We start from the raw sequence: 24806 nt of genomic DNA, 5'->3' as shown, positions 1-24806 counted from the left end.
AATGCATTTTTTTCAGTTTTTGTAAAAATTTTGCCATTAAAAAATTACTTTTGTAATTTAATTTAAAAGAATCGAAATGTGTACGTAATTGTCGTTCTAATGAGACATAAAAAACAGAAATCGGTCAAAAAATGTTAAAGTTATTAAAAATTCGCCAGGCCATTAACGTGTCTCAGGCCACTAGAACAAGAAATGTTGGAACAAAATTAACATATTTTGAGAAATATTAAAATAAAAGCTCATTTTTACTTAAAATATGTCCATATTTACTTGTATATGAGTTTTTGTCTTCGTAGGATACCGTTAACCTATTCTTAGGTATGAACAAAAAAAAATAATTTTTTTAACGGCAGTTTCAAAACTCCATTTTCAAATTTTTAAAAATTTTGTTAAACAAATTTCAGAATTTTTTGATCATCTCATTGGGATTTTCAGGATGATTTTTTTGCTAATGTTCACCAAACTGGAGGGTGAGAATGGCCAAAATCCAACTTTCGTTTATTAAGGGCCACCCTAGTCTACAGTGTAAAATGCTTTAATTAAGATGATGTCTTTAATTAAGAGGTAAATGGACATTAATTTGAAATCAATATCTACGGGTCATAATCACGGACATAAGGTGCAATTTTATCGAATTTCAGTTGGGTTAGTCCATTTACAAAATAGATCCCTTTACTAAATATAAATTTGTATCAAATAAACTGCAAAATCACGTCTTCTTATCTTATTTCAAAATTTATTAGGACATACATATATCCCAATTTTAAAGTTCCATTTATTTAAGACTAGGGTTCCTACACGGGAAAAATTTCCCGGAATTACCGGGAATATTTTTTTTATTAATTTTCGGGAAATCTTTGTCGGGAATTTCTAAATAAGTTATCTTCTAAAAGTTACAATATTCAGATACGTTTCAATGGCCAAATTTGTGGCTGACTGAATTATTCAATTATGTATATCCATAGATTTTTTCGGTTCTAGCAACAGATAGTCAGTTGGCAAAGTAGTATTACTGTTAAAATAACCGAATTTTTTTCACTCAAGCCACAGCAGAAAAAATTGGTTATTAAGTATGAATCATTAATGCTCTTAAAGGAATTATTAAGATGCCTAACATTACAACTTCTAGTAATATTCAATGATTATAATTATTATTCATCTTTAGAGAAAATAATAACAATAATAGTGGATTAATTTTGTTTATCTACAATCAGATTTGAAAAATTTCTCTAACTACGCATGTTTTATAGATTTTATATGGTCGACATTCTAATGTTTTTTAAATCAACAAAGAATTTGATTTTATACTGACTAAAACTACGACTGTGACAATAGTAGTGTTTATAAAAACCCGACTTTTTAAAAAACCAGTTTGTCGGTTAACCGAAAATCGGCATTTTTTAGAAACCCGGTTTTTCAGTTAACCGACTTCAAAAAAACCGGATTAACCGACATTAATACATATTTATATGTTGAAAACATGAAATATCAACTAAAGTACAGATAGCTTTAAAATTTTTAGTAGTCAGTAATGGTTAATATTATGTAAATATATATATATAAATATGTAAAAGTCCATTTTATTTTGTCAAAATATCCAAATTATTATCTCAGTCAAATGGAATTGAGTATAACTATGTTACTAAATATATAATACTTCTAGAATTATGCGGAATTTAATTTTATTTTTTAATAGTGCAATTGATACTAAAAAAGTTTTTAAATAAACTCATCGTCCTCCACTATTTACAATCATTGTAATTATTAAAATTTTTTATTGAAAGAGCTTTAAATTGTATATCAGTAATTTATGTTTCAATTCCGACTAAATGTTTGATATAATGTGTTCTATGACTATAAAAAATTCATCAAAACATGAGATTTATTTATTTTTAATCTCAAATTTTAAAAACCGGTTAACCGAAAATCAACATTTCAAATAATTTTTATAAACCTGTTAACTGAAAATCAACATTTCAAATTAACCGGTTCGCAAAAAACCGAGATTTCGAAGAAAAACCGGTTTATAAACACTAGACAATACCGATCAAATGCCATTATTAAATTAGAAAATATATAGATTATACTTCGTTTAAAACCCTGGTCAATTTATTCCAAAAAAAATGTTCCAGGGAATTCCCGGGAATGAAACGATCTTTTAATTTCCTCCCGGGAAAGAAAAAAGTCCAGGAAATTAGGAACCCTATTTAAGACAGATTTGACTATAAAATCACGCATCTGTAAATTTAGAATCCATGTAGTTGTACGTAGCAAGTTACAAACACAAAAGAGTAGGATTCTCCGATTCGTAGAATGCGAAAAGTAGGTATACTTTCTACTTTTGTAAGCGTCACAAGCGGCACGCCGCGGAGTATAACTATAAATACCGAAACGCGTAGAATGCAATGCATTGACGCGAAAACTCCTGGCGTTGACATTCAATAAGGCTTTCATATTGTGGAAAAAATTTCAAAAATTACAGTAAGCTTTTATTGTATGCTCAGCGACGATATTTAATAATACATATTTAGAATTTTGATTACGGACAGAAATTTATTTGTACAGAACTGAATTTTCTAAAAAGCTTGATAAATTTGCACATACATACATATACAAATACTACATGTATTTACATTTTGACATAATGCCAAAAGATATGTATGGATGTATCTCTCACACCAATATTTACACTTGCGGCCAGGAGACGCAGAAGTTGCCAATTGCCTTCTGGAGTGTACGTACGCACATTGAGAGTAGTATCCTTTGGTAACCACAAATATTTACTAAGCTCAAGGCTTAGGTCTGTGGTTGCCATATCTAAATATACTTACATACATATGTAAATATATACATATATACATATATTATATACATATGTATATGTATCTATTACATACATATTTATGCTTATACATATAAATTTCTCTTAAATTTTTACTATTGAATAATTATACTATACATGGGATTTTATATTTATGAATATATTTAGAAGATGGGATGAACTGACGCTGGTCATGTTAGGACATTGAAGTGCGTAAAATATGTTTGCACTTACAAAGCAACTGTACATTCAAAACATTAAATGGAGAAAATAACAGTAAGAAATGCTTTATGTTATTACGTGCATATGTACATTATAACACAGCTCTACAAATTTGCTTTACTTCTGCAATTATGAGGTTTTCAGCTTATAAATTGGATTCGGTCGATTCACAAGGTATCCTATCATGTCATATTGTTCTATAACCGACTCTTAGGCGTTCGGCGCAGGTCTCTGCTGGTTGGTTATGATAACACAATTAACATAGCGTACAGAGTAGTATTACTTATTTTAGGAAATTTTTTGCTTGAAAGGCAATAACAAAATTTTCAAACCATTGAGGAGTGTTAGAACATTATGACAATATGACATGATAGGATACCTTGTGAATCGACCAATTGTTGTCACTTCATGTGTAATAACCAGGGAAACCGGAAATATGCTCTAAAAAAAGCGTTTTAGGCGCTTTAAATATGCAGTAAAAACTTTAAAATATGCTCTTAAAATTTCAAAAATATGCTCTTAAAAAACAAACTTTTACATAATTTTTAACCAAAAAAAATTTACTTAAATTTTCAAATAAAAATCGTTGTATATTGGATCTGAAAACATTTTTAAACATAGAAAATGTTCTTTCGACATCAACTGATGTTACAGGAGCAAATTTAAAAGACAATATTTCTTTAACACTTAGAACGGTTAAGTTTGAATTAGAACTAAAATTTGATATTTAGATGGAGATATTATTAAAATAGTGCTTATTTTATATTAAAACAAGAGAGCTATATTCGGCTGTGCCGAATCTTATATACCCTACACCTAATTATACTTCAAAATAAAAAATTTAAGGCCCTAATTTTATAAATCACTTCACAAAGTGATATTTATATGGAAAGCAAAAACAAAATTTCAAATATTTTAAAAATTTTTTTTTGTTTTATATACAAATTCTTAACAGAACAAACGCACCAAAATTCAAACGTTGATTTGCCTTTCATAATTTGAAAATTTTGTATATAAAACAAAAACAAATTTTTAAAAGTTTTGAAATTTTGTTTTTGCTTTCCATATAAATATCACTTTGGTGACGTGATTTACAAAATTAGGGCCTAAATATTTTTAGGTGAACAACATTTTTTTTCAGTTTTTTAATTTTTTGGATAAAAAAATTTTTCGAATTGTTATTTTAAATTTAAAAAAAAAAAATTTGTGTTTTAATTTTTTTTTTGGTGAAAAGCCATCTATTTTTCAATTTTGAATTTTAAACAAAGGAAGTAAAAACCTGTAACAAAACAGCGAAAAATAAGTAAGGCAAAATTTGTTTTTGATAAACTCAAAATATGCTATTAAACAGTAAAATATGCTCTAAAAACGCAAAATATGACATAAATATGCTCTTAAAACAAATATATGCAAAAATATGTATTTAAGGGTAAAATATGCACTAACAAATCGATGCCAAAATTCTTAAATAGTTCTGAAACTTGTAAATATCTTATCCATGTGCTCATTAGACTCACCAGAAAAAACATGCATTTGCATATTTTGGTTTCCCTGGTAATAACACATTTTGCGTGTAATTTTAATTTGGATGCGTTCTCCATTGCATGTATTTTAACTTTACTTTGGAATTTTATAGAATAGATTATCATTGACTCTTAAATTTATCTCACCGTGTTTAAATACAGTTCAAAACATTATCATTATTTAATTCAGGCAGCTAAGAAAAATCAGTGAAAAGTTGCAAGGAACGTTCAAGAGTTGAAACATGCCTGAAATTACTGCAATAAGATCTTGAAACTAGATATTACATACATTTTCAATGTGTTTTTTTTTGTAATTATATACTAGTAGTAAAATTAAACTTAAGCCAGAATTAATTTAATTCTAATTAACAAATTAAAAGTTCAAAATAATTACGAAATTTACTATAATTAATAGATATTTTAAATACAAAACGATTCACATTTCATTTAAATCCATACATAAATTTTGAATTTTCTTACAACTAATTGATGAAATTGCGAAATTAACTTATAAGTAACATAGTGGCATTTGATAGTATGGATTTTAGTAAAATTGCTTTAACTCTATAGTACATGGAAAGAAAATGTGTTACTGATTAGAGTCCGACCGAAACAGAGTCTTTTAGACCTAATCTGTAAAAAACCGAAACTTTTTAAATGTACCATTAATTTCCAAAATAATTTAATTATCTTAATTTCAGAGGAGAACCCCTTTACATATTGAGCTCCATTCATCTTTAACAGAAAAATAATTTTGAGAACACAGTTTCTATGGATGGTTTTTAAATAATCTTTTAGTTTTCATATTCTTAGACTTTACAATAAAATATATGTATGTGCTCCAATTTTTGGTATTGAAAATTCATATAAATTAAATTTTTATAAAACACTGTTGGAGAACATTTAAAAGGTACCAACACATGTGTAATTTTGTTACAAACACATCCCAGCAGTTCTAGGAGACAGTACCGAACTAGTGATTTTACCCATCTTTTAGGGTGGGAGCTAGTTACTTCAATAGCCACGTGACTAGTCATTTTAACACGGGCATGTCCTAGGCAGGGGGTCAATTGTCTCTTTTTGATTATAATGGGACTGTCTAATAGCTGGACCAAAGTAGGCAACACATTGGATTCACATACTGGTTACATAGCGCCAGTTACCTTGCTAGCTTTGTAACTGGTTACTTGATCAGCTAATTGACTAGTTATTTTAACATGTGCATGTCCTAAGCAGGGGGTCAATTGACCCTTTTGATTACAATGTGACTATCAGATAGCTGATCGAAATTAGTCAACGTTTCTGGTGGGTAAAATAAAGTGCAGTACAAAAAAAAGTTTGAAGTGACTTCACCATAGGTTACTAAGAGGCAGTAAAGTGACTATTGAGTTCATGCTATTTTACATGGGATATCAGTATACTTAAGCAAAAATAAAAATAAACTGTATGAGAATTATATTAACACAATTTGTAACAAAACCACTCTGTACGAATTACTCACAAAACATTAAAAGTGACTACACTCTAGATTACTTAGAGACACTTAAGTGACAATAGTCTTCACGCTAGATTACTTGGGATGCATAAAGTAACCAATTGTCTTCTCTCTGCACTACAAAGTGCACACACGTGTCAAATGTCCAAAATATATAAAATGGAGTCAGCCAAGTGATAAGACATTTGTGGCAATTACTGTCTTTAAGGGATACATTGACTACTTGCTTAACTGCTGGGATATTTAGCGTTAGGTACTGTATTACTAACACATATGTATGTATATAGAGTTAAGTGTTGTTGTCAAAGAGTCGTACTACTTGGTATACTATGGTATTCTTATCTTTTTAAATAACAAATACAAAATAAGGTGTAGAATTGGAGTAAAGTGGGTTAATTAGTTGTACATTAAAACAAGAAATTGTTACGACAAATGTTATAGGTTTGTGGGCCAAAATTTAAAAAGACACTTTCTTTTAATGTAAAATACTAAAAATTAGATTTTTCGATTTCTTTCAGTTAGTCGATGTTTTTGGGATAACGTAGTCGATTATTTTTTCCGACCAACAAATCGATATCGACTTTAATCCATTTTTCAGCTAAAAGTAGATTGTTGGAATGTCGATTCATAAAAACCTAATATGTATGTATCAAATGGACTCATAAGACTGTGTCTAATACATTACATCAGTGTTGCCCTGTGTAATTTTAAGCTAAAATAACGGTAAGATAGTAACGGTAAGTAGCCAGTCAGTCGTCTAAATGTTTATTATTTTATGTTAAGGGTATTAGACGTAATCAACACATATATTAACACATTCAATAGGCGTGTTCGCGTACTTTCCAGTAACTTTATTTTAGAGAGTATACATTAATTTACTCTCAATCTAAAAAATATAAAAAAAATACGCGAACAACGATTTGTAAAAACTATTAAGGTTCAATTTGTAAACATAAAAAGAAAATTAAAATCGCTGTTAAATCACAAAAAAAAAACAATAAGTTAATAATTGAATGATTTTTGATCAAAAAGAACTACATGTATTTTTGCTTTTAAAGTATAAATACAAAAAATATTAACAGAATAATTTTTTTTTCCAAAAAAAGTAAAACTTAAAAGAAAACGAACGGAATCCCGTAACTTAAAGTTATAATTTGTACAAATTATCAAGTACGCGAACACACTTAATGCTTAAAGTAAAGGCTAAATTTTTGTATTATTTTTTTTTGGTAACGCCATGCACAGAGGGATTTTGGTGTCAAAAAGTCAATTTTTCAAACACTCAATTTCAAAAATCAAATGATGCAGTTTTGTAGAGAAATGTTTAATGATGAAATGTGCATTTATAGTTTTAAGAAAAATTTAATTTTATTTTTAAAAAATTAAAGTAAAGTCCATGCAAGGGTGTTAAGCTAAAATTTACTTCAAATTTCTCGCAATTCAGTGGTTTATATACTATGTATAATTTTCCTAATAATAACATTTACCTTTAACGTATTTGAAGAATATAACATTTCTTCATAAATTAAAAAAATATATATGGGGATATCATAAACCGTTAACAAGATATGCACGAATCTATAAGCCTCTAAAAAAATTTTATTTTTGATTTTCCATGGAAAAAAAATGTAGCCCCCCTACTTTCCCCCAAGCTGATTTTTTTATAAAATAAAAGGTGGAAGTGTCTTGTTGTCGATTAAAAAAAATAGTTTTCGGAACAGGATGAAAACTTAACATTTTTTGTCGAATAATAAACCACATATCAAAAAAATTCTTATCTATGTATGGGTTTAGTGGTCGGTGGGTGTCACCGATTTTATTGAAACTAGGCATGCTTGGATATTAACAATTTTATGCGAAAAAATCAATTTGGATTGTATGGGCAGTGGGCGTTAGGCGTGGGCAATTTTGATAAAATTTAATTTTTTTCTTAATTTAGTCCATATAATTCTCGGTGCCAAATGTCAATGCTCTACGACCACTCCTTATAATTTTTGCACAAAAATGTATTGCATTTGGATTGCATGGGCGGTGGGCATGGCGGATTTTAATAAAACTTAGCATACGTTCTTCTTTTGTTTCAGAAAATATATGTACCAAATTTCTAGACTTTTACTTGGATAGGAACAATTTTATACGAAAAATCTATTTAGATTGTATGTACAGTGGGCGTTGGGCGTGGTCGATTTTGATAAAATTTTATTTTTTTCATAGCTTGGTCCATATAATTCTCGGTGCCAATTTTCAGCGCTTTACTACCACTCTGTGCCATGTTTGAATGTGTAAGACGTCGATTGAAACGCATTTGAAAGTTTAATTTGTACATTTGACTTTTTGAGATTTTACCGCTCCAAAGAGCGAGCAGAATCAAAATATTTTGCAAATAAATCTGCCATTTTTAACTGGCTAATCAGATTAATATGAAATTCACAGGCGTAGCTGAGGCTAATTAGAGTTTAAGTTTTGAATACAGCGGACTGTATTTATGACCGATTTCTTTCGAATTGTTCCTGTTAGTTAAACAATAAATAAAATAATCATATTAAAAACGTTTCAAAGTAAACTGTTTGATGATTCCAAAAATAATTAATTTAAAATTTTACCAGCCATGACCAAATGTGGACTTTATGTGCAAAATTCTATAAAATACAAAAATTTTCATTTATTGTTCTATACCTAATGCTCTTCCCAATATCTGATATCTGTTAGGTTCTGGAAGAAATTAGATCAAAATATGGTAAAACGCCTATTTGATAGCGCAGGTCATTCACAAAAGAAGTTATAGCTATCATTGAAACATTCTACTTCTTGCTGAATTCATCGTGCGCCTTTTAACATGTTAGAACTATCGCACAGTGGTATTAAAAAAAATGAGGGAAATAAATCTCTAACTTCTAAACGGTTAGAATGAAATTTCACATGTGCAGAGCGGAAGTGTTGTCGAGTTTAAGTTTTGAATTTTGACCTCATGGTGCAATCAGAGGAGCGGCCAGGGGTCCCCAAGGTAGGAATCCTCGGGTATGTTAAATTTTTAAAACGATCCTATTTTTGCGTTACCTCAATATAGAAAGGCCCTAACAAATTTTTCAAATTGAAGTTAAATTTTTATTACTTAATATTTTTTAATGAAATTTTACAGTTATATAGATTTTTCTATTAAAAATAGAAAAATAACAACTAATTTTAAAATTTTTTTTATCACGAATTCCACAATTCCCAAAAATGTTTTGAAAAATTTCAAAAATAGAATTTTTTTTGTTTTTTTGGCTTTAATAACCACACCAGGATCGGGGTTATCGGAGCCTTTCACAAAATAATTAAGAACATATTGGGCTATCTAATATGTATTACTATATTTTGATATCGACTATGAAATGTGAGAATTTTTGCTCTAAATTTGAACTTTACATAAAAAATATACGTTTTTTGGAAGGACCTGGTCCCCTCGGTATCAAAAACTATAAAATTTTTTCATTTAAAATATTTAGTGTAAAGTCAGCTTTTCAAAAAGTATAAATTCTTTATATATACATTTTCATAGACATTTTTTAGATAACGTACTTTTTTCCCAAAAAACTAGGAAAAAAATGCATTTTTTTAATTTTTTTAAACTAAAAATGCATATAACTTTGAACTCAGTTATCATTTTAAACAATTATTTTAATATTTGACACAACATTTGTATGAGTAGGGTAAACATTTTGAAATTTTTAATTTTCAAATACGAATATTTCTTAAGCTATAAGAGTTAATTGCTAGCTACGACGAAGTTTTTTCTAGCGCTCGACGAGGAGATTCTATATACATATGTAATTTCAGAACACAAACGAAGAAATAGGATCGTTTTAAAAATTCTCCTGATCAGCCCATGTGATCATACTTTTATTTTTTGTCCTTTAACTTAGAACGAACCAATTTAGATATTTAGTTGTATTTGTTGCTGCTTGAGCGTAAAAGACTTATACTAAAAATAGTTGTTATTTTTAATTCTTGAATAAAGATGTATCTATCATGTAGTATGTAAACTTATCTGTATATTATTCATAAACACAAAAACTTTTGTATTAAAAATATAAACAAGAACATGTACATATCTTGTTTTGAATATTCATCTAGTCATAAATTTGCAAAGGCAAGGGCAGCCGCGTGTTTAAAAAACATTTCACAAATGCGTGTGCTTCATTTAAACCCTCAGGTCGCATTGAATAACCTTTTAATCTACCATTGGTTGGTCGAACCTTTATTCCTCCTATGCAACTTCCTAAAATATTTACTTTTATTCGCATGTATTAAAGCCTTTTAAGGACTAGTTTCTGTTTTCGACATCTGTGTCCGGTTATGGTATAAATCCGGTTTATTTTTTACATACGAGACCTACTCTTTAAATGTTCGTACATACCCTTATATAACAATAACAAACAACTCATACACAATTGTTAACACACTTTTATTTGATTTTCGTGCACTACATTAGTTTATAGAATTAAAATTAGAAGAGGTTTAAATGTAGTTCTATTCACGGTTACAGTTGACCATCAGCAAATATTCAAACGTTTAACAATTTAATTAAACACAACATCGACGAAGAGTTGCGCATGTTCCAATTTTAATACAAATTGGAATGGGAACACTCATCAATGAAAACAGTTCTGCATCAACAGACTTTGACTCCGAAGGCTACGAAATAAAGTCCATTCCTAATATAATTAATAATTAATTAATAAAATTCTTCAGCCGTTCTTTCAAGTTTATTCCTCTGACGTTCAATTATTCTCAATTGAAAAAAAGGGTGATACTTCATCTAATAAGTTTACAGGAACCTAAAAACTGTCCAGAATTTTGTAAATTACCATATTCTGTAAATGACCATCTCACAGTGGGGAATAATCGAATTTTTTTTGGAAATAAATCTGGGCTTTCTAAACGGCTGGTCCGATCGGGATAAAATTTTACGTGGGCGTAGCCAAGGAGCATTTGAGTTTAAGTTATTAAAATGGGTCATACAAATGTTCCATGGGCGTCGATATGGGGACTCAAAGTAGGGTACCTTCGACATGTAAAATTTTTAAACACGTGCCATTTTTTGTTTCCCATCCGATTTCAAAGATTTTAATATTTTTGAAAAGCGCTCGTTTTTTTGCTTGTGTGTGCTATTTATCTCTTCTAATTGTCGAGTTATAGGCATTTCAAAATTGAAATTTTAAAATTTGGCCATACCATGGCCCGCTCTTTTAAAAATATAGGGCGTAATTTTGGACCGAATGGATTCGAATTTGTTAGGTGACTTAACTCTTTTTTTATTAAAAACAAACCTTCTTTAAGAACATATAACAATTCTATATTTTTTTATGTATCTTTACGGAGAACATTTTGGTATAAAAATCATGTAAAATTTTTCAAATACGCCCTTCGGAATTTGACCTATTTTTTATCAAAAATTCAACTTTGGGCCACATGTTCTAAAATCCCAAAGCCGGGTTCAGAAAACAAAAAGCTGCTTTGGAAACCTGGATGTGTTTCCTATTTATCGCCAAAGTATTTTACCAGCCTCGAAGGAAATTTTACCAGCCTCGAAGGAAAAATGTAAAAAATACCATTTTTGGCATTTTCGCTTCAATTTTTAAGAATTGCGGGATTCCCTTTGACAAGTTTTTTTACACCTTGTTATTTAGAATGACAAACTTAAAAAACGTTGAAAATTTCATTGAGTTTCGTTAATAAATAAAGATTTTATTACATATTCATTGAGTTTCTAAAACTAAAATTTACATATATCAAAATTGTAATAGGATTGCAAATATTAGAAACAATTTGATCCACAATTATTCCGAGCTATATTGTTTTGTTTAGATAAGTTAATTTTGGTCTTACAAAAAAAATGTCAAGTCAATATTTCAATTAGATTCAAAAATATGCCACTTTAAAATTAGGTCTATCAAAAATATTGCACTTTTTCATACTAAAAATGTTTTATAAATTTTCTTAATATTTTATTCAACACAAGTTATTGGTTCTGACTCAGTCACATTAAGAAAATTTATACAAATTTTTTAGTATGAAAAAGTGCAATATTTTTGAAGAACGAAGCTTTAAAGTGGCAATTCATAACAGTAAGAAAATTCGGCTCATTCGCCAAAATATGACCAAAAAATTAGTTTTTTTCGAAAATCGCAAAATTTAAATCGCAGGTACGGAAAAACTATAGGAGGTTTTATCATACTTTTTTCATAATTTTATTCCCTATTGTGTTGTCAATAAAATTCCATGTACTGATCAAAAAATTCTAAAATTTGTTTAACAAAATTTTTAAAAAATGAAAATGGAGTTTTGAAAATGCTGTTAACGGTTTCCTACTAAAACAAAAACTCATATACATACAAGTAAATATGGATATATTTTATATAAAACTAAGCTTTTATTTTAATATATCTCAAAATATGTTAATTTTGTTCCTACATTTCTTGTTCTAGTGGCCTGAGACACTTTAATGGCCTGACGATTTATTAATAACTTTAACATTTTTTAACCAATTTTTGTGTTTTATATCTTATTAGAACGACAATTACGTACATATTTCAATTTTTTTAAATTAAATTGAAAAAGTAATGATTTAATGGCAAAAGACAGACAGACGAACATGGCTTAATCGACTCCGATATCTATAAGGATCCAGAATATATATACTTTATAGGGTTGGAAAATTATATTGTGGAAATTACAAACGGAATGACAAATTTATATATGTATATCCTTCTTACTAAGGTGAAGGGTATAAAAAGGGTACACAAATAAATTTGGACAAATTTAAATTCATAATATATTTCAGCGTGATTTTTATGTATTTTAATTTATAGTCATTATCGGAAGTGGACCTTATATGGGAGCTGTTGCCAATTATGAACCGATATTCAGAAAATCCAGTACATACTATGATTTTTGGATACAAATTACTGATTGTTGTAAGATTGTTGTAATTCCAGCGAGTTTAAAAACTCGGTTGGATAGTTCACGACATCATCTTGGGAAATAACGGAATCCACCGATTTGAACGTCATCAATTCAACAGCAATTTCACTTTGAATCTTAAAAAAATAAATAATTTATTTCATTGTAAATAATAACACAAATTTTTAGGATTTACGGGATTCCCTTTAACCTTTTGAAAAGTTTTTTTTACACTTTGTTATTTAGAGTGTCAATTTAAGAAAAAACGTTGAAAATTTCATTGAGTTTGGTTAATAAATAAAGATTTTTTTACATATTACATATTTATTGAGATTCTAAAACTAAGATTTGTATCAAAATTTAATAGGATTGCAAATATGAGGAACAATTTGATCCACATTAATTATTTTGTTTGGATAACTTAATTTTTGGTCTTACAAAAAAAATTTCAAGTCAATATTTCAATTAGATTCAAAAATATGCAAATTTAAAACTCCGTTCATCAAAAATATTACACTTTTTCATACTAACAAATTTGTATAAATTTTCTTAATGTGACTGAGTCAGAACCAATGACTTGTGTTGAATAAAATATTAAGAAAAATTATACAAATGTCAAATTTTATCCCGATCGGATGAGTCGTTTAGAAATGCCAGATTTATTTCCAAAAACTTGTGATTCTGCCCCACAATGCTGCAGCACTATAAATAGCCATATGGTAACTTTATAGCCAAAATAACAATGATACTGTATATTTTGTATTGTTTAGAAAAATTATCATAAACATTTTATAAAAATTAAAAAACAAGGACATTAAAAATTATGGTATAATGTTTTTACTTTTTATTAAAAATCACCTCATTAACAAATTAATATACTTTTCCACATTTGAAAAATAAAAATTGATATTTACACTAAACTTACACTGCAATGAAATATTATTATGTAAATTTCGATATCAACTTCTCTTAAATAGATATTATTTGAAAAGATCAGGAATCATATAAAAGGTTATTCAAATTTAGTAATAAAAAATTCAATTTTCTGATTCCTTTTTGATAAATGTCTACCCTTTTAATTTTCACATAATAGAATGTAAAATTTTTTGTAAAGAGCAACAACACATACTAAAATAGTAGACCTTCTTGTCCCAGAATAATTTATATATGAAATTTAAACTTAAATACTTTGTTGAATTTTATCACTTTTTAAAAATCGATAATGAATTAGAAATAGAAAAAGCTATATGTGGTCCAAAATTGAACAAAATCTGGTCACAAAATTTTATATATTTTGTATTGAAATTGTATATTAGAATGTCCCAAAATTTTTTTTGGAATTTTGAAGCGCATCTATTTTTTTAATATATTTATATAAAACTTTAGGTAAATATGAAATTATGTCTTTCTATAATGATTGCAAGTCGGCAGTTGCGATTCAGTTTTGAGGGGAAAAAATGCATTTTTTTCAGTTTTTGTAGAAATTTTGAAATTAAATAATTATATGAATTTGAAATTAAAAATAATCGCCAGGCCATTAACGTGTCTCAGGCCACTAGGACAAGAAATGTAGGAACTTCAAAACTCCAATTTAAATTTTTAAAAATTTTGTTAAACAAATTTCAGAATTTTTGACAACATAATAGAGAATAAAAGTGTGAAAAAAGTATGTCAATACCTCCTATAGTTTTTCCGTACCAGCGATATAAATTTTTCGATTTTCGAAAAAAACTAATTTTTTGGCCATATTTTGGCGAATGAGCCGAATTTCCTTACTGTTATGATTTTTAAGTAAAAGCTTTTCAGAATATTATAGTCCATGTAATTTTAAATATAGTCTTAAAGTTTTACTAAAATCGAAAACGCTAACCCTTAAAATATATCTTATTAGAACGAAAATTACGTACACATTTCGATTCTTTTAAATTAAATTGCAAAAGTTATTATTTAATGGCAAAATTTTTACAAAAACTGAAAACTTTTCATTTATATATATAAAAACAAGTAAGAAAGTATGGTCGGTCAAGCCCGACCATATAATACCCTACACTAAGTAAAAGAGCAAAAAAAATGTTTCTTTTAAAATTTCAATAATTTATATTTTTGAGTGATTTTTGGAAGTGAGCCTTATATGGGGGCTATGACCAATTATGGACCGATCACCATGAAATTAGGTCGTGTGATTTATGTCTATATTAAAGTTAACTATGTTGAATTTTGTGTGTTTACCAAAATTTTTAAGCGATTTATGCATGTTAAAGTGATTTTCGGAAGCGGGTCTATATGGGAGCTATGACTAATTATAGACCGATCGTAACAAAATTTGGTGACATGAATTTTGTATATATAAAACTTATTTGGAGCGAAATTTGTGTACATACATAGATAAACTAAACATTTATGACCGATAAAGTTCAATTTCGAGGGGACATTTGTATGGGAGCTAGGTGAAATAATGGACCGATTTCAGCCAGTTTCAATAGGCTTGGTCCTTGGGCCGAAAAAGTAATATGTACCAAATTTCATCGTAATATCTTCAAAATTGCGACCTGTACTCTGCGCACAAGGTTTACATGGACAGCCAGCCAGCCAGCCAGCCAGCCAACCAGACGGACGGACGGACATCGTTTAATCGACTCAGAAAGTGATTCTAAGTCGTTCGGTATACTTTAAGGTGGGGTTAGACTAATATTTTTGGGCGTTACAAACATCTGCACAAACGCATAATACCCTCCCCACTGTGGTGGTGTAGGGTATAAATAGGGGTATGCGTTCCAAAATTCCCAAAAAAAATATTTTGGGACACCCTAATATAATGCCTGAGTAAATATAGCGATGTCCGTCTGTCTGTTGAAATGAGTATATCAGGTATAGAACGGCTTCGGCCCACAAATGGCTGAGATATAAATAAAGTCATGTAGGTACATACTAGGGTATTCAATTAATCGAGTTTCTGATTTAATCGGTTAATCGAGCAAATAATTGATCGAGGTTTAGATTTATTCGGTTAATAATCGGTTAATTTAAAATTATTCGATTAACCGAATAATTTCTATTTTCATTTTAAATTGAAAATACAACAACGAATTTTGTGTACAAAAACGGCAAATAAGGTATTTGAGATAATTTTTGTAAACATATCGCCTATTTGCTGCAACAACGTCATAACTCAAAATCCCTGTTTTTTGAACTGAGTAATACAAAATATGCGCTATTCTATAATCTTTCATATAGTTTTATCAGTTTTCAAAAAAGTCAATTATTTTTTGTGTGAGAGTGTATATTTGAAAGGTAAAAATTTGGGTTAAAAACTGATTAGAAAGATATTAACATCTACTATTTATATTTCTGAAATCGCATGATTTTTTGAAAATTTATTTAAGAAATAGTAAAAAAACATTCAAAGACGTTTTTCTCGAAACGACTTTTTTTGAATTATGACGTTGTTGCAGCAAATGATGGATGTATGAGTTTTTTAGGGTTTTAGTGAGATCTTCTAAAATAATGTTTTGTAAAAAGAATATAATTTAAACGATTTTTTCCTTTAGATTTAATAAAACTTTTCTTGGAAAAAAACTCTCTCGCTGATTGTATGTATATGTTTCAGAAATCAAAAGCATGATAGAGGATATTCCTTTTTGGATTGTTTTAGATTTTGATTAATTTAATAGTTTCGTTTAGTTATGATAAAAGACTCCTTTCAAAAAATGTAAATACAAACAAACTTTCAAAGACATGTTAATTAAATATGTATGTCAGTTGTTAATAGGGTTGCCAGCCTGGCTGGACTTGGCTGGATTGCCCAGCTTTTTTGATGCCTGTCCAGTTTCAAGCTAAAATTTCATTTGTCCAGCTAAATTGAAATTTTCGACAATAATATCTATATTATTTATTACTTCAAATTTACTTACTACTAATTAGTAGACAGTAATAACTTATGTATGTATTTTTTGAAGAAAGGAAAAAATAAATACCAAAAAGCTTTATGGGAATACGTGTCATGTGGAATTTCTGTTAATGATGTCAATGAAGAAGAATGTAAGAGTTAAGGATTATCAGAAGCATATTTATATTTTATGCAAAACATAATGCAGGAATTTACAGCTTGTGAGAATAACTCGTGTACAGTTTTAGATTTGCTCGATATAATGACCGTACTTTTCTACTGGCTATTTATAAGCCGCAAAAGTAGAATAAATGACAAATTTTTAGGCTCCAAAGTTAACAGCATTTTGAAAAAAATTTCGGCCCTAATTGTGTAAATCACTTGCGTTAAACGCTTCACCAACGCTGTTGTGGACGCGTAACAAAAAATATAAAATTTTATAAAATACTACGGCATTGCGTTTAGTCAACGCCGAAATATTACGATGTCACTTCTATTGTCAAATTTCGACATAGCCGCGGTTGCCTTTGTATAAGTTGCTACTAAAATTTAAAATAAAAACATACAAAAAGATGTACTTATATCGTGTTGGCAATGCTGTAAGCCAAACAGCTGTATGTGTTTATTTACTTTTGAATCCATAAAATATTTGTTCAAAGAAGACACAAAAATATAACAAAATAAATATTAAAAACATAAAAGTGAAGTTTTCTGCTGGGGTAGAGAACGATACTTGTGGAAGCTCAGTACCGGAATTCTGTAACTTTTTAACGACAAAACTTTGTCGTTAAGTTATCAAAATTCATAAGTTAACAATACTTATCGTTAAGAGATACTCCGAATTGAATTATACGGATTATTTTCGTTAAAAGTAGTCGGTAAATAACGACATTTGTCAGGTTAACAACAAATAAAATGTTCTAGTTAAGCCATAACGATAATTGTTAAGAAGTTGGTTTTGTAACATAAATATTTTAAATAAGCCGTTATTTGAAAGTACGATTGGTCAACCTTTTTGTGTTCGTTAGATACAGACTGATTTGAGTTTTAAATATACAAATTAACTTGCCTTAATTACACTATGCACGAAATTGATACTTTTTCTTCTGTCAAGAGAGGCACCCAGCGGCTTAAACTAATTCGGGTATGCTGAATTCAGTGGTGATAACCATTTTTTTAGGTTAGCTCGAATTTTCGAGATATACCGTTATTTCGAAAATGTAGGATGTTGCACAACATATATTCGCGTAACTCAAAAACAGTTCAGTTTATTGAATAAACTGAAAAAACGAAATTCCGCAACGAAATTACCTTCAAGTAAAGCTTAACATATTTATAATCTTCGCAGTCATTTTAGAAATACAAATTTTTTTTTGGCAAAAAAAATAATTTTTTAGAAAAGTTTCGAAATTTTTAGCTTTTAAAACGGCATTAAAAATTGAAAAATGCATATACGATCTTAATTTTTATTACACATTTAGAAAACGAATTTCCAAATAAAATAAGCTCTAAATAATGAAATTCTGTCCACAACTTTTCAAAAAAATCGGAACACAAACGAAGAAATAGGATCATTTTAAAAATTGAACATACCCGAGGTGTCCTACTTTGGGAACCCCTGGTCCCTGGCTCATGAAGTCCAAATTCAAAACTTAAACTCGACTACACTTCCTCTTTGTGCATGTGAAATTTCATTCAAATCGGCGTAAGGGTTTAGAAGTTACAGATTTATTTCCATCTATTTTTATTCTCATACCACACAATTTCGAAATTTTTCTAAAAAAAAATGTATATTTCTAAAATGACTGCGAAGATTTACAACATGTCAAGCCTTACTTAAAGGTAATTTTGTTTTGGAATTTCGGTTTTTTCAGTTTGTTCAATAAAATAAACCGTTTTTGAGTTACGCGGTTAGCTCAGCGTACCCGAATTAGCTTAACCCACCGGGTGCCCCGCTTGACAGTTTTTTCAACTAGCACAATGTTCTCATTTGCTTTTAAAAAATAGTATTCGAATTTTAAGAGCAACTTTTATATGGGGCATAATATCCTTATTTAACACATTTCTGGAGTGTATAATGTTTATCCCTATATTCAAATTTCCTAGTGAGCTATTTATTTAGCGATGTGATACGAGTATAAACTTATATAAAAGCTAAAAAATCGTTTTTAAGACCGTTTTCTTAGAAGGAAATTCATCCGAATTTTTCGACGGTCCTTATAACAACAAATATCTAAATTCTGAATCAATGATCACTTGTGGTGCCATAGACATATGGATTACACTGGGTTACTTTGATTTTTAGAAAAAAAACTCTTGTTCTTCTGTTTTCAGTAGGTTTCGCGAATATATGTATTTGGGGGAGCTGGTGTTTGGTTTTTAAATATAAATGAGATTATTTATTCACACGACTACAATTTTATCTACCAACACGAAAATACAGTGAACATTTTAATAAATAAAAATGATTTTTTTAATTTTAAAAATATTGAAATTTATATTTTTAACTATATTCGTCGTTAATATGTATTACCGAGAGAAATCGTTAACTTCAAATATTGAATATTAAATGCGTTAGAGCAACCGATATTTTTCGTTACTTAACGACATCGGTAGGAATATATAAAAACTCAAAGAATTGCGGTACTGGCCAGACATTTGATGCTAGTCCAAACCTAAAGTAGTTACATAAGTATGTTTATTTCAGAAACAATTATAATTAAAAATGTTTAAATTTGACAATCAAAGTGACAAAAAAGTAAGCGTTGCGTTGTATAAAATGTACAATTTCAAACAACTGCAATCACAATAACGTAAGAATCAGATGTTACAACGCGAGCAGTCACTTGCTTGAACGCAGTGATTTGCAAATTGTAATTTAATGCAACGCAAAGAAAATGGAGGCGTTGCGTTTTATAAAATTAGGGCCTTCGCCTAATGAACAAAAAACTTATAAGACTGACGTAGAAGACTTTTTAAAAACAGCGGTCAGCTATTTAGAACATCGTTTTTTTTTAAAAAATAGCATTTTTAAATTTAAGCTTGAAATATCTGAAGAAATAGATAACGATAAACTATACATATATTGATTACAGCAGCATTCGTGAAGTTTATAAATAAATACCAAGAGATTTGTCAAAGGATATGGTCCTATTTTTTTACCAAAGGTGAAACGAATGAATTCGAGAATTTAAGAAAAGCTGCATGTTTCGTATTTTCAATACCAGTAAGCAAAGCTTTTTTTTCTATTTTAAACAATCTTTATACTAAAGAAAGAAACCGAATGTCATTCGACCTGAAATATTAATACGAAAAAATTTATAGGAAGTTTGTAAAAATGTTCAAAATTGTTTACAAACCTCTAGGTTTGGAATTGGCCAAAATGCGTAAGCTCAAAAACGAAATAAAGTCGCAGTGTTTTTAGTATTTAATAATATCAATATGTATATGACGGACGTAAGCGAACAAATTTAAGTTTAGTTAAATAAATTTTAAGGAATGAAATGAAAATATTTAATTGTGATTCTAAATTTCTAAATATTAACACACTGCTAAAAAACACTTTTTGTAAGAACTTGAAAAGCGACCAAGTGGAGGTTGTAGACCCAAAGATTTTGAAACACCCTCAAAATTTTTAGTTAATTTGAAAAAACTGTTTTACGATAGGTCGTAGTAGTTTAGTACCTCTAACTCACACATTTTTAGACCGAAAAATTGTAAATAGTTATGGAAAGGCAAAGAATTAAGCTTTCATAAAATCTATACATAAAATGTATTTTCTATTAAAACCTATTCTTTTTGTACAATCTTATAAACAAATTTGTATATAGAAAAAAACGAGACATTACTTGTTAAAATCGGTTTAAATTTGCTAAAGTTTGTAAACTTTTTCGAAAAAATTTACTTGCAAATTAAAATCTACAATTATTTTACTAAAAAACGTATTAATGAAAAGTTGAATAAAACCATGTTTTGTTAAGAACTAAATTTGCTTTATACATTGCTATAAATTTGCATAAGCTTTCATAGCAAAATAAGCAATGAAAAGCCACTTAAAATAAAAAAGTTGATGAATTTTGTTTTGTTTAGATATTCTTAACAAAAACAATACTTATAACTTACAAATATATCAAAAAATGCACGGCATTTTAAAGCGTAATCAATTTTCTTTCTAAACCCGTTAAAAAATTAAAATCAGACAAAAACTGACTGGTCGATAAGTTGACGAACATCACTAAAAAAGGAATTTCGGTTAATCGGTTAATCGACACAAATTAATAGGTTTATTTGTTATTTGAAAATCGAACAGTTAACCGTCCAAAATTAATCGGTTAGCCGATTAACGGTTAATCGATTGAATACCCTAGTACATACACAATATGGACATCAAATGAAAGGTATTTCAAAGACCTTTTCAACGACCAGTGTTGCCAATTTAGCCCTTTTCTGGCTAAATTTAGCCCTTTTCAATCTTGTTTAGCCACAACAAAATTAATTTAGCCTTTAGCCAGTTTTTAGCCTTTTTTATTTTCATTTAGCCATTTTTATTGGTCAATCAAAACTTATATATTTACTCTAATGATCTGAAATTTTTGCTGTTGAAAATAAGTAAAATCAGTTCAAAAAAATTGGCAGGAATATAATGACAAAAATTAACTAAAAATGTTGAACTAGTAACAATTTAATCAAATTGTTGGAACCTTCCATATTCTTCAAAATTGCTCTAGTTCTCAAATTATATTTTTAAATTTTTGCTCAAGCATTTTATTATTTGCATCAAGGACGCATTCAAATATTTTAGCTACCTCAGTTTTGATATGTTTACTGACTAATGGCAAAATTTATGTTTTTGCGAATGAAAATCAATTCTGTCCGACGACTTGTATAATTTTTAGAATATATTTTTTCTGCATTACTTGAGAGGCATATTTGCCATATGTTCACTTATCAAAATTTTCTCCATCGATTTCGAAGTTATCACAAAGGTTTAATAATTTTGTCTTCAATATATATCTACTGTAAAAATTTCAACGTATTCCGATTACTCTTTCATCTCGAAAACCACATTTGAGACCATTTTCGTGATAATTAGTGACGACCTTGTATCAACAAAAAGGTATTATTTTGAGTTAATAAAAAAATTTAAATAGAAATACATCGTATATTTTCATAAAAAAATGTATTATTTTGAATTAAGCCTTTATTCAAGTTAAAAATAATCAAATTGTTTTATTTAAATTTGGTTGTATTTTGAGTTGATACTGTTTTGTTGATAAAATAATATAAAAAAATATCGATAAGTTTCAGAAAAATGGTATTAACTCAAAAAATAGATTTATTTTGCAATAATTGCAAAAATTTTAAAGATAAACATTGTAAATATATGTATATTCAAATGGAGTTTGCTTAATATGATGTATTCGGATTTTCAAATTCTCTTAAAATGTAATCACAAACAGTTTTTGCCCTATACTGAACATTTTAAAATTTTGAGTTAATACAGTATTGTTGAACGAGTGCTATATATTGAATTTTCTCATCGAGCACTACATAAAATCTCGTCGTAGCTATTAATTATCTTTTATAGCTTAGGAGATATTCGGATTTGAAAATTAAATTTTCAACATTTTTACCCACCCTACTCCAGTTTTTTGATGACCGCGGATCAAATTTTTCCCGATTTTCTCCACTTTTATTTTTTTTTGAAATGGAAAAATGAAAACAAATTTTGAAATTTGTAATCAGGAATCCCGCAATTCCCAAAAAAGTATTGAAAAATTCCAAAAATGGTATTTTTTGGTTTTTGGCTATAATATCTATACCAGGGGTTATCGGAACCCTTTACAAAATGATTAAGAACATATTGGGCCATCTAAAATAGATTATTATAATTTGATATCGACTATGCGATTTGAGAATTTTTGCTCTAAAGTAGAATTTTACATAAAAAATAGACATTTTTTGAATGGACCAGGTCCCCTCGGTATCAAAAATTATAATTTTTTTTCATTTAAAATATTTGATGTAAAGTTAGCTTTTCAAAAAGTACAAATTCATTATACATCCGCTTAGAAATTTTTTAGATAAGTTAAAAAGAATGAAAGTACTTTTTTCCCCAAAAAAAAAACGAAAAATCGCCTTTTTTATTTTTTAAAATTCAAATGCATGTAACTTTGGACTCAGCCGTGATTTTTAACCACTTCTTTCTTTATTTGATATACATATACATCTGTTGTTAATCCTATAAAAAAAGTGGAGAAAATCGGGAAATATTTGGAACTGCGGTCATAAAAAAACTGGAGTATGGTGGGCAAAAATGTTGAAAACTTAATTTTCAAATGCTACGGCGAGGATTTATGTAGTGCTCGATGAGAAGATTCTATATATGTAAGCTTTTTGAAATCGGAACACAAACGAAGAAATAAGATCATTTTTAAAATTGAACATACCCGATGTGTCCTACTTTAGGGACCTCTGGTCTCGCTCGTGGTGGGGTCATGAGTTCCAAATTCAAAACTTAAACTCGACAACACTTCCTCTTTGCGCATGTGAATTTTATTTAATTACTGTTTATTTGTAAAACTTTTAGCCCTGTAAATATGATGCCTTTAATTTTTGAGTTTAATTCGCCATCTTGAAATTTATGTGTAAAACATTTGAATGAAATTATTCCATAAACACCCACTGGTCAAAATAATTGCATTGTACTGTACAGCATGTACCTAAGCATAGTGGTCAGTCAACATGGTGTTTCTCTTGCATACATTGATAACTGCACAGGACGTGGTTGTAGTCAGTAGAATGATAAAGAAGATAAATGCGAACAAATCTGATTTAAAGGGTTGAAAATAATCAACCCTTTTTGGAGACGTAGATACGCTTGTTTTCATTGTTCATGTACATACTCGTAAATATATAAATCTATGTTATTTATTCACAGCATTTGAAAGTTATGATACGAATATATGTACATATAAACCTTATGGCACTAGCATGTGTATGATCTCAGATATTTTGACTCGTTAATGCATACGAGTATGGAAATTTAATAATGAAGTTAATTTTGTAGTACTAAGGAAGCATTTACTTCCTTAGCTAGAAAGATTTCGTGTGAAAAATGTGTGTCCAAATCCTTATAAAAATCAATCGCATAATGAAATTCTTCAGAAATGTTTACATTTTTGTTTTAATGTACAGAGAATAGTTCTGCTTATTTAGAAGAGCAGAATCAAAATTTACAAAATTATTCTTTCATGTACTTCAAAATAGGAAATAAAGACCCAGGTGAAGTTACATGAGAAAACACTAAAATATTACTATGTGAAAGTATTCAGAGCTTATTACAACATTTTAATGGCAAAAATAATAGTTTAAACTGACTATATTTAATTTTTTAATTGAATTGGTATGTCTTAGGCTATTCATTTATTTTCTATTCATTTTTTTAGTTTTTGTATACATACATATTAGAGAGTCCCAAAAAATTATTTTTTTGGAATTTTTGAACGCATACCCTATATTTTTTTTATATATAAAACTATAGTTAAATATAAAATTTTGTCTTTCTATCATGATTGCAACCCGTGCCGACTTGCGATTTAGTTTTGAGGTGCACTTACAAGGGGAAAAAATGCAATTTTTTCAGGTTTTGTAAAAATTTTGCCATTAAATAATTACTTTTCCAATTTAATTTAAAAGAATCGAAATGTGTACGTAATTGTCGTTCTAATAAGATATAAAACACAAAAATTGGTTAAAAAATTTTAAAGTTATTAAAAAATCGCCAGGCCATTAACGTGTCTCAGTCCAATAGAACAAGAAATGTAGGAACAAAATTAACATATTTTGAGAAATATTAAAATAAAAGCTTATTTTTACTTAAAATATATCCATATTTACTTGTATATGAGTTTT

The sequence above is a fragment of the Calliphora vicina genome, chromosome 4 (genome assembly GCF_958450345.1).
Source record: "Calliphora vicina chromosome 4, idCalVici1.1, whole genome shotgun sequence".
In the NCBI taxonomy this organism is placed as follows: Eukaryota; Metazoa; Arthropoda; class Insecta; order Diptera; family Calliphoridae; genus Calliphora; species Calliphora vicina.
The sequence above is the reverse complement of the archived record's forward strand: the minus strand, read 5'-3'. Positions refer to the sequence as shown.